Source organism: Malus sylvestris, chromosome 2 (genome assembly GCF_916048215.2).
Source record: "Malus sylvestris chromosome 2, drMalSylv7.2, whole genome shotgun sequence".
Taxonomy (NCBI): Eukaryota; Viridiplantae; Streptophyta; class Magnoliopsida; order Rosales; family Rosaceae; genus Malus; species Malus sylvestris.
Window position 1 is genome coordinate 30,544,875 of NC_062261.1, and position 12,651 is coordinate 30,557,525.

At 37.5% G+C, this 12,651-nt stretch overlaps 1 protein-coding gene and 1 long non-coding RNA gene across 3 annotated transcripts in view; one reads left to right on the forward strand and one right to left on the reverse strand.

Moving 5' to 3' along the window:
- Positions 1 to 12,651, reverse strand: part of LOC126612193 (rust resistance kinase Lr10-like) — a 103,100-nt gene that overhangs the window by 10,822 nt on the left and 79,627 nt on the right. The gene's annotated exons all lie outside the window — the stretch shown is intronic.
- On the forward strand, positions 713 to 2,207 carry LOC126613158 (uncharacterized). The gene is made up of 2 exons (XR_007619711.1): positions 713 to 847; positions 2,107 to 2,207. It is a non-coding gene; the product is annotated as an uncharacterized LOC126613158 (long non-coding RNA).

The following is a 12,651-nucleotide window of genomic DNA, read 5'->3' on the forward strand; positions in this document are numbered from 1 at the left end:
TGAGCATTACATTGGATTGTATTGCACTTGGTTTGATGTTGTTTTGGTTGACAATGCAGGGATATGAGAAACAAAGAGGGTGACACTTATAACTGCCCCTCCCCAAAGGCCGTCTTCAAATTTGGATCACAAGAAGGGAGCAACATAGGTGTTTTCCTCCTTCACTTAGATATGGTTAGTGTAAATAATTGGACAAAATAGCCAAACGAACCCTTTTCTCTCAAATGGAGGCGATGATGTGGTCGACGGCCACCAGCCCCAACTCAAGAATTTGGCCTTCATATAATTGGATTATAGTATAATTTTATTTTGGTTCATTTCTTTTTTCCTTTATATAAGTGCAGGTGTTGTGATGTTTTGAATGATGGGTGATCAAAGGTGGTTCACACACTTCCTCCTTCCTTAGAACAAGTGGAGATGACGGTTTGTATAAAAAGAAAAATTTGCTAGGTACTTCAATTTTCTATTTTATTTATTATTGTTTGGTTTTCCAAATGTTGTATTCACAAAGAGAAACCAATTATGTCTTTGAGAAACAAGTTTCTTTGTCTACGTTGCGAGAATTTGTAGTTTGCAACTTTCATTGGTTATTATATTTGATTGAGTTAAACTTGGATTTCTGGATTTTGACTTTTTCGTTTGTTTCTTTGTTGCAGAGTTGGCTTCATTTCATTCCAGTAACCCTCTAAATAGGGCAAAGAACTCACTAAATAGGTAGTCAAGAAAAATTCAGTGTTGCCTTCAATTTTTGCCTTCTGTTTACATTCTTCCTGGATGCACTCTCACCGCTTCTCTCGCTTACCACTTTCCTCTCACTCACCGCTTCATCTCTTCTGTTGCTTACAAGGTCGTGTCATATATTTTTTAATTGAGATATTCATCAATTCCCCCCCTGAACTTGTGATCATTGGTCAATTTCCCCCCTCAACTTTAATTTTGGCCAATTTCCCCCCTCAACTCTCATAATTAGTCAATTTCCTCCCTCAACTTTAATTTGGCCAATTTCCCCCCTCAACTCTCATAATTAGTCAATTTGCACTCTACTGTTAATTTTTTTTTTAATTTTCCATCTATTCTTTTTTTTTCTTTCAATCTTTCTAATAACTTCCAACAAAGTACTAAAATTAACATAAACTCACCTGCATAATATAGGGTAAAATGTACAAAAACATAATACAATTAGTATGTGATATGGGTTGATTATAAGAAAAGTTATGAGGTGGTGTTGTTGGGTTTCAAATCTGATCAGCCTTCAATGGCGGATGAGGTGGTGTTGTTGGGTTTCTGGTCAAGCCCATTTGGGATAAGACTGAGGATTGCTCTGGATGAGAAGGGCGTTTTGTATGAGTACAAAGAAGAGGATATTTGGAACAAGAGCCCACTGTTGCTGCAGATGAACCCGATTCACAAGAAGATCCCGGTTCTCATTCACAATGGAAAATCGGTCTCCGAGTCCCTCATTGCGCTTCAGTAAAATGTGTTATTCTTAATAAGGAGTCGAAAATTATGAATTGACTAGCCATTTTTACACTAAAGCTTGATTCTTCATAATTTACTTGAACTTAGCTTTCACTTTTATAAAGAAAATTGTATTCACATACAAAAATGTACACATCAATCCTTTTCGTTATAATTTTTGTATAGTAAAAAATCAAATAAAACTACTCCATACTGATTTATTATGACTAATAATACTATCTATGATAAATTGTAAAATTCTAAATTTTAATCTATTTGTAATAGGATAAAGACATAGGAAAATGATTAACATACATCTTATTTAGTTTCTTACACACACTTGTTTACTTATGATCAAATTAAAAAATTAACAGTAGGGTGCAAATTGACTAATTATGAGAGTTGAGGGGGGAAATTGGTCAAATTAAAGTTGATGGGGGAAATTGACTAATTATGAGAGTTGAGGGGGGAAATTGGCCAAAATTAAAGTTGAGGAGGGAAATTGGTCAATAGTTACAAGTTCATGGGGGAAATTGATGAATACCTCTTTTTAATTTTGTGTGATTTAATTTATTGAATATTTGAAAAAAGAGATAAAATTTTCAATTTACAATTACTGGTATGATGTTTGTTTTGAAAATCATTAAGGTGAATGGAGAGATTTACAACCATGAAGAGCTGAGGAGCCGTTTGCCAAATCAGATTTATAAGGTCTCATCAATTATAAATAAACGACTTTTCATTCCCAATGACCTTTATCGTTTTTCTGGGTTAGCTGAACATGAGGTAGAAGCTGACTTAATCAAATATGAGAATGTTTTAGGATTTCATTCTAATTTTTTGGCTGTTTGATTACTTTGCTTTTCGTAATTTGTTTTGCTTATCGTCATTTGGATGGGACAAAACATATTTTTGTAACCAGTTTGTACTTTTTTTTTTTTTGTGTGGAAACTAACCAGTTTGTACTTTTACCATATCGGTTTTGATAGAATTGGAGCTTTCAGTAATGCATTCTGAGGGAATTGGAGTTTTGAGTAATGGGGTTTTTTAACAACTATAGTATCATTTGTGATTCATTTATTTATAAGATATTATTTAGGAAACTGTTATTAGCATTCCAAAAATCTCATTCTACATTCGCCACAAGTGTATTTTTCTTTCTAATTATAGAAAGTTTGGAGTGCAAAATGAGAATTTTGGAATACCAATAACAATTCCCTATTATACATAGCTCTACTAGGAAGGCGACTGTATATGTATTCATCCTGTTAAATTGTATATGGCTCTTGATGTCGGCTGAATTAAATCAAAATGAAAACCAAGTTGCTGATCTTACCAGCCCATATCACTTATCACTTGCTTATTTAAATTATTTGAAGATGTGTATGTTGATTGGTGATTTTGTTGGATTCACTTAGCTCAAATATATGTTATTTGAGTCGCTACATTTAAGAATGTGATTCTGTTCCTACCACCATTTTGCCCACTTTTTGTGGAAATTATTTATGCCTGTTGTGAATAATACATTCATCCCCGGCAACGAAGTGCGGGCGCATTTTCTAGTTTAAGTTAAATCACACAATGGGTCATCAATAATGACAAACTTGTCATTTATGCGAGCCAAACATGAGGCCACCTACCTACTAGTTTAGTGGAATACCACAAAGTGACATGTTGATACCTTTAAATCTCATATAATGGATTGCAGAATTAGGATATACCTAGACTAATTTAGTCAGTGCGTGAACCCGAACAATTAACAAGGGCTTTATTCTTGCTTGAATGTTTGTTTTGTGTTCATAGTTTGACAAGGCAATTATATTTCCGACTACAAAAGTTATTAATTTAGTCGAGAATTGACGCACCTGAAATGGTGTGAGGAAAACATGCAGACGCATGAGACACAGTCCACTGTCCTGGGCATCTATCTTCATAAGGATACTCGAAATAAAGCTCAAAGCCATACATGAGGGCATTGTGTATGTCTTTATAAGAGATGTTGCTGTAGTCCTCAACGTAGCCGGCAGCCAAACTCATCCTCTCTACACTGCAACCCTCATCCAAATCCCATGCTTCCAACCTGCCCCCGACATAGTCATCGACCATGACATAGCTATACGTTTTTGGTTGACTCGAAGAAGAAGAAGAAGAAGTATTATTCAAGCATGGAGCAGTGTCCACGTACAGAGAAGAATTCGATGGATTCGAACACTTCAAGTAATATATAGATAGAGAATTGACGTCATAGGTGGGCCAATATAGAGAATTGATGTCCTCGTTGGTGGGCGGAATATTTTGAGACATGGAAGAGCAGTTGTTGCTCTGAAGGCCAAAATCTAGGAGTCGAATTGTTTTGTTATTGTAGTTGATTGCCTGGACACGGTATTTTCCGGAAGAAGGTAGGTCTAGCACCGTGTTTACAGGTAGGTCTAGTACTGTAACGTTGCTCTCACAGGACAGAGTATACGTAACGTTGCCGCAGTGCTTTGGATCATCGTTCAGTCGAAAAGGATGACTTATGTTGTGGATATGGCCGCAGGATGAAGTGCAGGACTTGGCACTACTGTTGTCAGCGTTACAAGTTTCACTGCAAAAGCAAAGAAGAAGAAAGGCTAAACTTAAGGTGAAGGACCTGCTTCCACTAATTTCCATTGGAGAGAGAGAGAGGGAGAGAGATAGAGGGTACTACAGCTTAAACACCAAGGAGTTATATAATATGGGAGGGGTTAAAGCACCTCGCGTAAAGTTGCAGTCAGCCCGTCAAATATCCTAGGGACAAGTCGGTGAATGGTGTCCTAGAGAAAAGTCGGCCTTGGTGTTTGACACAGTCAGTCAACGGCGAAGACAGACTTGTGTGATAATAATGCTCTCTCTCTCTCTCTCTCCCTTTCTATGTCTCTTTCATTAATGAAGGACTCTCTCTCTCTCATTGACAAGGACACTGTAATTGAAAAAAAAAAAACACCATATTTCCATCGAAATTTTCGTGTTTTTGAACTACCGATATTTCCGATATCATCGATATTTTAGACCTTGTTAAGTCACTCATGTATTTTACTATGCAATGTATAAAGTGTAAAATATTGTACTAATTCATTATATATAAATGATTATGGTGTGCTTAAACTTCTTTCATTAAGTACTACATATTTTCTACCCTCACAATGTTTGCCAACTCGCTATATAATCAACTTAAATAAGTTATATTTATCATGCAATGCATTTCCTTCTAATTTTTTTGTGATAAACTAATAGATAATTGACTAAATAAATATCCTACAAAGTTTCAATAAAAATTTCCAAGTTTTCTTACAATTTTCGTGGTTTTTATTCAATTTTTATTGATATCAATATCCCGATATTTCCATCGAAATTTCAGTGTTTTTGAACTATCGATATTTCTGATATCATCGATATTTAATACCTTACTTCAGAGATAAATCCTTGAAATTTTTATTTTATATAAAAAAGCACCTAATATTAATCATTTAAATGAAATTCTTAAAATTAAATATAAATAGTTCATAATGAAAACTTACCGCATACAATCAACTGTTAGGGTCATGAAATCCTCCGGATGCTCAGAAAAAGAATCCGACGATGATCATTTTTTCGTGTAAAATAATTTGAGGGTATAAAATGGATGTGCCATTAAACCGAAGAACCCACCCACCTCCATCTTCTCCGACCAACTTGAACCCAGCCACTACTACATCTCATCCCGACAACCCACTCTCAGCTAACCAAACCGCCATTTTTCACCCACTCACCTACCTCTCTCTCTCTCTCTCTCTCTTACCCAAGCCACTGTCATTATTCATTCAATCAACCCAAAACACGAGAGCCACCCCCATCTCACCACTCGAACAGATGCAGCCACCCACCATTTAATCCCAGTCCAAAATCAAACCCTCTCTTAAAGCCACCCCAGAATCCAATAATTTCAAAAAATGGCTGATTATATCATTTCAAGAACCTCACAATTCCAAAAACTAAAAACCCACTTCAAAGATGTAATATTTTTCTCTCTTCCTCTTTTTGGGTTTTTTTTTCTTTTTTTTTTATCAATTCTCTTCTGGGTTTTTGTTTACAGTGTAAAATCAACACTAATTTACTAATTTTGCTTTGATTTTTCAAACACTATTGAGGCGTGATAACCTGTTGCAAGCTCAGCCATGGCGGCTACTGCGAAATCTAACGGAAAAACCATCACAGACTCTGCCATTTCATCCAAGGTTCCGACAATAGCAAAACGAATAGCTGTCGCATATTTCTTCCAACATCAATCACCACGCGAAATTAATTGTCAATGAAGACGATCCCATTCCCCTTCGAAATCTGCTGGGGGAAAGAGGCCTTCTTTCAGATCTGCTCTGAGACCGGTTTATGCGAGAGAGTGGTGAGCCTGACGACAGAGAGAAAGAAGGGTAGGATTGGAAAATTGGAAAGTTCATTTATTGGTTACTGTTTATCCGTGTTTCTTCGAAATAAGCTGCTTTTTCCAGCTTTGGGTTTTCAGTGTTTTTTAACCCATAATTTTGAAAGAAAAAAAACTGATTTGAAATGTTTATCAAACACTTAAAATGTTCCAATCTTTTTTCATACCTACTTTTTATTAAAAGTTAAGCTAAACAAAAATCAGGATTAAGTTTACTACTCTGAAGTTTCTTGCTTTTCAACATTTCATACATTGAATTTTTCTCATCCAGTGTCATACCTAAGGTGGGAATCGTGGGACACTTTTATACATCCGTTAGATTTTCTGTGAATTATGGGGCACTTTTATACATCCGTTAGATTTTTTGTGATAACCTTCGCTGACCCACGATGCGGCATGCATGTGGACATTAAAAAAATTTTAAAAATTCAAAAAATTTAAAATTTAAAAATACTAAAAACCTAAACTTTTCATAATATTGAGAGACTAAATCTTTTCACACTCGGCCAAATTTTCTTCGAATTTTAATTAAATGAAACAATGAATCTTGAACAAAGCAAAACAACACGTAATATTGAGAGATTCAGTCATTGAAGTGGACATGGATGTTGGGTACTCAATAGTCCAAGAATGAAAATTCTCATATCAGTTTCTATCCAAAATTTTGGAATTATGTGTGTTGCAACGATTGTCCAAAGGATTATTCTTCTTTTATTAAATTTCCATGAAAAATGAGCATGGGGTATAAAAATTGAACGAATGAAATTTCAACGATTTGAAAAGGGATTGTGAGTTTGACACGTCATTTTTCTTCCTCTAATGCAATCATGTTTATTAAAAGACAAAAATAAATATGACTTTACACAAGGAGAGAGAAAGAATAGTTTTCTTTGAAAAAATCAACCATTTATTGAAGAGGATGTGGATGTTGATAAGGAGATGAGACATTCATTAGAAGCTAGAAAAAAGAAGTTAAAAGTGATTAAGAAAAAAGCAAGAAAGCCACATTTTCTAAGTGGTGGTCATTGCACAATACTTAATTAGAAGAAAACTCATAGTATTGTATTTACAATTTCAAGTCTTTATGGGGAACGAGAGTGCAAGTTTTCCAATTGGAATATGATATGAAATTTCTAGATAACTATATATGACTAAGAAAGAAGTCAAAGTTTCTAAGTGGTAGGGCTTCCAATTGATGTGAGTTTGTTGAGAAATGAAGATGAAGATGAAGATGAATATTGTTGTTGATGTTAGTGAACAACATAACAAGTTGCTTCTCCTTTGGCCTTCTAACATGATATCACGGAAAACAAGTTGTTGCTAATAAATGTATCTGATTGGTGGACTTAGACGTGCGCGGTACGATTTTTGATAACGACAAAAGATGGACAGTGTCATGACAAAATTTATCCAAGTAGACCCAAAGGAAAGACTTAGGAACTTCATATGCACTTGGTGTGATGGCAAGTGCCTTCGCCCATGAGCGGTAGGTCTCGGGTTCGAGACTTGGGAGCAGCCTCTCCATAAATGGGGGTAAGGCTAGCCGACATTCCCCTCTCCCAGACCCTGCGTAAAGCGGGAGCCTTGTGCACTGGGTACGACTTTTTTTTTTTTAAGTAAAATGTATATGTATATTTCTAGATGTTGACACACCAATGTACTTACTATTAACTCCTTTCAAATACCCATTTGCAGAAACACAAATCTCTCTTGCATGCTTGTTGTAATGCTCATGTAGTGCGTATCTAATATCTTATGTGTATAATTTTTTGTGATCCATTTTTTCATCACTATGCCAAAATCCCTTTAGAATTTGCAATTTATCCATTTGGTTATGGTAAAAACAAAAACTCGGAATTTCATTTAAACTCGAAAATCTAGAATTGGGAAAGCAATTTTCCCTTGTTCGGCAACTTGTAGCGATAGCAAAGGCAAATTGTACAAGAAAAAAGTGGAAATTGGGGATGAAGATCCAATTTTAATTTCGTCAAAATAAGTGTAATTTCACAATTCCAACAACGTTGAGAATCACAAATGCATTGCGGGGAAATCTTGCAACCACCAAACTTTACGATTAGAGCGCCAAATTTCATGATAAAACGTAATAAGGGTTTAGGACTGCATCGTTCACTCTGTTAACTCTACAATCTTCGACAGGATTTTCAACTCGTGCATCATCTTTTGCTTTGTTCTAGGTCAAAGCCTACTCTTTTCTTTCTTGAATTATTTTAGCTTTGAGGGTATACTCTTTAGGCCAATTGTGAATTTTGCTAGTTATTTTTATTTTCTGATGGTCATATGTTTGTTTTGTTTTTTTCTTCTTCCAATTGAGCTATGTATTGGTTGGATCAGTAACTTTTTTTTTGGATTTTTATTTTTATTTTTATGGATTTTGGTGTTAGTTCCTTGTTATAGATGTTGTGGAGCAAAAAATAATCTCAAATATCGTGGAGGTGACACACGGATTTTTGGACAAGAATGACAAAATTATCCTCGAAGCACATCAGGATTCCCACGTGCATGCAATGGACAATAACGGCTCAATCATGGAAGAGTCAAAGGTGATCAATATGGTATTTATTCAAATCCCTCTCATCACTCCTCTTCAATCCCTTTTTTATTTTATTCAAAAGGTAACTCCCAAAACTTCCTATTTAATTTAGGGATCATTGTCATGTTAATTGCAAGATATTATTTCACAAAATATCTTGTAATTATTCTTCAATTACCACCATGTATGGCCGGCCACTCCTCACCCTATGGGCCGGTCACTCCTCACCCTATGGGTCGGCCACTCCCTATAAATAGCCCTATTATTCCACTAATAAGGAAGCCATTTGCTACCCACAAACTCCTAAACACATTCTTTCAGAATTCTAACTTTGGCATTGGAGATTCTTAAGCCAAATCCCCCCTCCTATTCATCGTGGGCGCATAAGGCTTTTGGCCTTAGTCTTAGGTATTATTATTTTGCAGGTGCATTTTCGTCAAAGACGAAGATGGTGGAAATTTGCATCCACAAATTGGTGTTTTCATTGAGAGTTTGATTCACAAGCTCGAAGAAGACTCTCGCATTCAAAGTTTCACATTTCTCATTCATAAGTAAATTTTTCATACGTTCTTATTCCTAGAATTTTTTAAATCTTTGAGTAGACGTAGGAGAGAAATACAATGGCTAGAAATTTAGAAACCACGACGAACGAAACTTCCTACGTTTAAAGATCCAGATCAAATGATGGAAATTGCGATGTAGCCCCACCACGACGATCCACGAAGCTCAATGTGGTGGCAAAATGAGTAACTTGGCCATCACGGAGTACCACCACCACCATAGCCAAGGCAACCCATGTTGCAGTGGGGAGTGGGATAGCTTCATGGCAGCAAGGCCATGAAGCAATAACAGATGCCATCTTACAGTAATGAGCCCAGGCCTATGTCACAAGGCAGTCAACCCAGCGCTAGGTAACCTAGATCTAGTAGGCCCACGACGTTGCCATAGCAGCTAAAGCCTAAAGCAAGGCCCAAACAGCTGCGGCTACGGCAAATGGAGCATCACAACACTGGCAGGGCCAATGCACCCTTATCCTAATGCCAAGCAGGCTAAATCGCACCACACCCACTATTCAAACTAACCCTAAGTTGAGTAAGTAACATTGAAGGTTGTCAACCGCAAGGCGTTGAAGTAAGAATAAAGTTACACACCCCGCACATGACTTGGCCTACTTCTGCGGCCCAACTTGCTCGCAAGGTCCACCTAGTGATCCCGATCAGTCGAAGGCCAGTTCAATCATCCCATCTTCAGATTTCTGGACTGACGATTGAATCGGGGGTATTTTCACCCCGATTTTCTACAGATTTGACATATCTCAACTGAAATCTCGCACTTGGAGTCCATTGCACTTCAATTACTCAAGGAGACGCATACCATTTAAGATCTTCCATCCCAAATGGCGAACAACACTTGTCTCGACAAGTCATAGAGTTGACATGCGCTCTTGCACAGTAGACGACCTTAGTGAATCAGCTCTTGCAACGCACAGAGATGCAGTGTGCCCCAGACGATGTGTCCCGAAGCAGGACAAGTACAGACGACGATTCTCTCCAGCAACGTCCCAACAAGCAGCCGCTCGACTAGCCACGAACTGAGCGTTCTGGCAGTGTACACTCTCGTCTAGGTCCTCAAGAAAGCGTATACTCTTGTATTAGCGCGCGAATGAGCGTGCACTCCTGGTTAGGCCTACGGACGAGCATACATTCACGGTTGAGACCATACTCTTATAATTAACATGGACAACCTGCTAGACGAAGTGTTCATTCACGGCTAGGCCCGCAAAGAGCATTTTCCACCTCATATTGGAGTAAGCAGCACAGAAGACGAAGATAAGCAGTCAATTAATCTGGCTCAAATTCAATCGGCCACATGTAAGTAACCAGCTCGCCTGCCAAGAACGTACCATATGCAATGTAGCCACGACATAGACTAAATGAGCACAACAATGAGCAACCTAGACTAACAGGTTACGACTGAGGGCAGCCAGAAGCTCCGCTGCCCCAATAGAGGTAAATTAAGAAAGAAGTTGAGAGGCTCCTGACCGAATGATTGTGCGATTTCCAACGTAATGAAGTTACTGACAAGGCGCTTAAACGATACACGACCAACATAAATGGGTCACCTTTTATTGACAAGATTGAGCAGACAGAACCATCCTACATACACTGGCGGATACAAAGATTACTTCTATTTTAACATACACATCAACTCAGCCTAATGGCGTGTCGAGGGCAAATGGGTACCAGAATGGCACACCATCCCAACCACCAAGAACCAGGGCCAAATCTTATTTTCATCACTCCACACGATTCAATACTTGAGCAGCACATCACCAGTAATCGAGCACCGCAGACCTAATGGTCCAATTCCTCCTGATGCATACAAGCTCACCCCAGCTCCACTCTCAAAGCCGTGCCTACCTGCTCCACAACACTCAGCCACCATTGATTTGTCACCATGGCTCACAGTTATGCAAATTTTGCACCACAGCTCCCAGCCGTGCTAATCTTACCATGCGGCTCTTAACTACGTTAACCAAGCCCACGATACTTCATACTTCAAAGCATCCAACGACGGAGTAGAACACGAGGCTCTACTAGCAACCCCTACTAGTGAAAGACTTTACGGTGAAGAGGCTTCCAATCCATTCAAATTCTCAGTTGACCACCTGTTGGGTTTTACGGCTCAAAATTAGGATGATGCAAAAAAAATTATGTTACCTATTTGGTTTTGGTGTCGTATTTGGGTTTGGATTTTGACCTCTTAGTTGGTTTCCTTGGTGGAGAGATTTTGTTAATTACCTATTTGATTAGGATTTGGATTTACTTCCTATTAAGATTCTTATTGTAACCTAAGTCTTATGCACTATAAATAGGACCTCAGGGTTAGTGTATTTTGTGTGGCTCATTCGTGTGGCAATTTGGTGAGAGTCAATTTGTGAGTTTGTGAGTTAGAGAGCAATTTGGGAGAATCTTCTCCGTTAGTTTTGGGTTCTCTACTCGTTTGGTTTAGGGTTTGTAATTTGTGGGATTTGGATTGTGAGAGTTTGAACACTATTTTGTAATCTCCGTTTGTTTAGTGAAATTTCTTGTCATGCTTCGCTCGTGGACTTAGATTTTACACCGAACCACATAAATCTCTTGTGTTAGTTTGAGATTGTTTGTTTTAGTTTTCACCTACGACGTTGATATCGGTACTTTGTTAGAATTCGCTTTCCTTTGCTCATAAAAGTACAATAAGTGGTATCAAAGCCCAGCTTTCGGCTTGGGCTTTGCTTGGCAATCACTATGAAGCCTTCTGTGTCGTCAGTGAAAGTTGATATTGAAAAGTTCGATGGCAATGACTTTGGTATTTGGCAATTGAAGATGTGTGCTTTGTTAATTCAACAAGAGCTTTTAAAAACGCTAAAGGGTGTGAAGGCTTTCCTGAATTCGTGGACTGATGAAGAAAAAAAAAAGACGTTATGGAGCGGGCACTTGGAACAATCCTGCTAACTTTATCGAATGAAGTCTTGCGTCAAGTTGGTAGCATCAAATCTGCACCGAAGTTGTGGCTAAAATTGGAGAGTTTGTATATGACCAAATCCCTTGCTAAATGGTTGTATTTGAAGAAAAGTTTGCGTGCTCTTCGTATGGATGAAGGTACGTCAATTCATAAGACCAAATCCTTATTGCTGCCAAAAGTCCTCAACAGTTCCAAGTTTAAATTTTAATAGTGAGAGATTGAATCTTTTCACACTCGGCCAAATTTTAATTTTGATTAGATGAAACAATGAATCTTGAACAAAGCAAAACAAAATTTAATACTGAGAGATTGAATCATTGAAGTGGACGTGGATGTTGGGTACTCAACAGTCCAAGAATGAAAACTCTCATATCAGTTTTTATCCAAAATTTTGGAATTATATGAGTATTGCAACGATTGTCCGAATGATTATTCTTCTTTTATTAAATTTCCATGGAAAATGAGCATGGGGCACAAAAGTTGAACGAATGAAATTTCAATGATCTGCAAAGGGATTGTGAGTTTGACATGCCATTTTTCTTCCTTTTATGCAGTCATATTATTAAAAGACAAAAATAAATATGACTTTACATAAGGAGAGATAAAGAGTATTTTTCTTTGAAAAAATCAACTATTTATTGAAGAGGATGTGGATGTTGATTGATGCGCCGTGTGAATAGGAAAAAAAGGACCTTGAAGG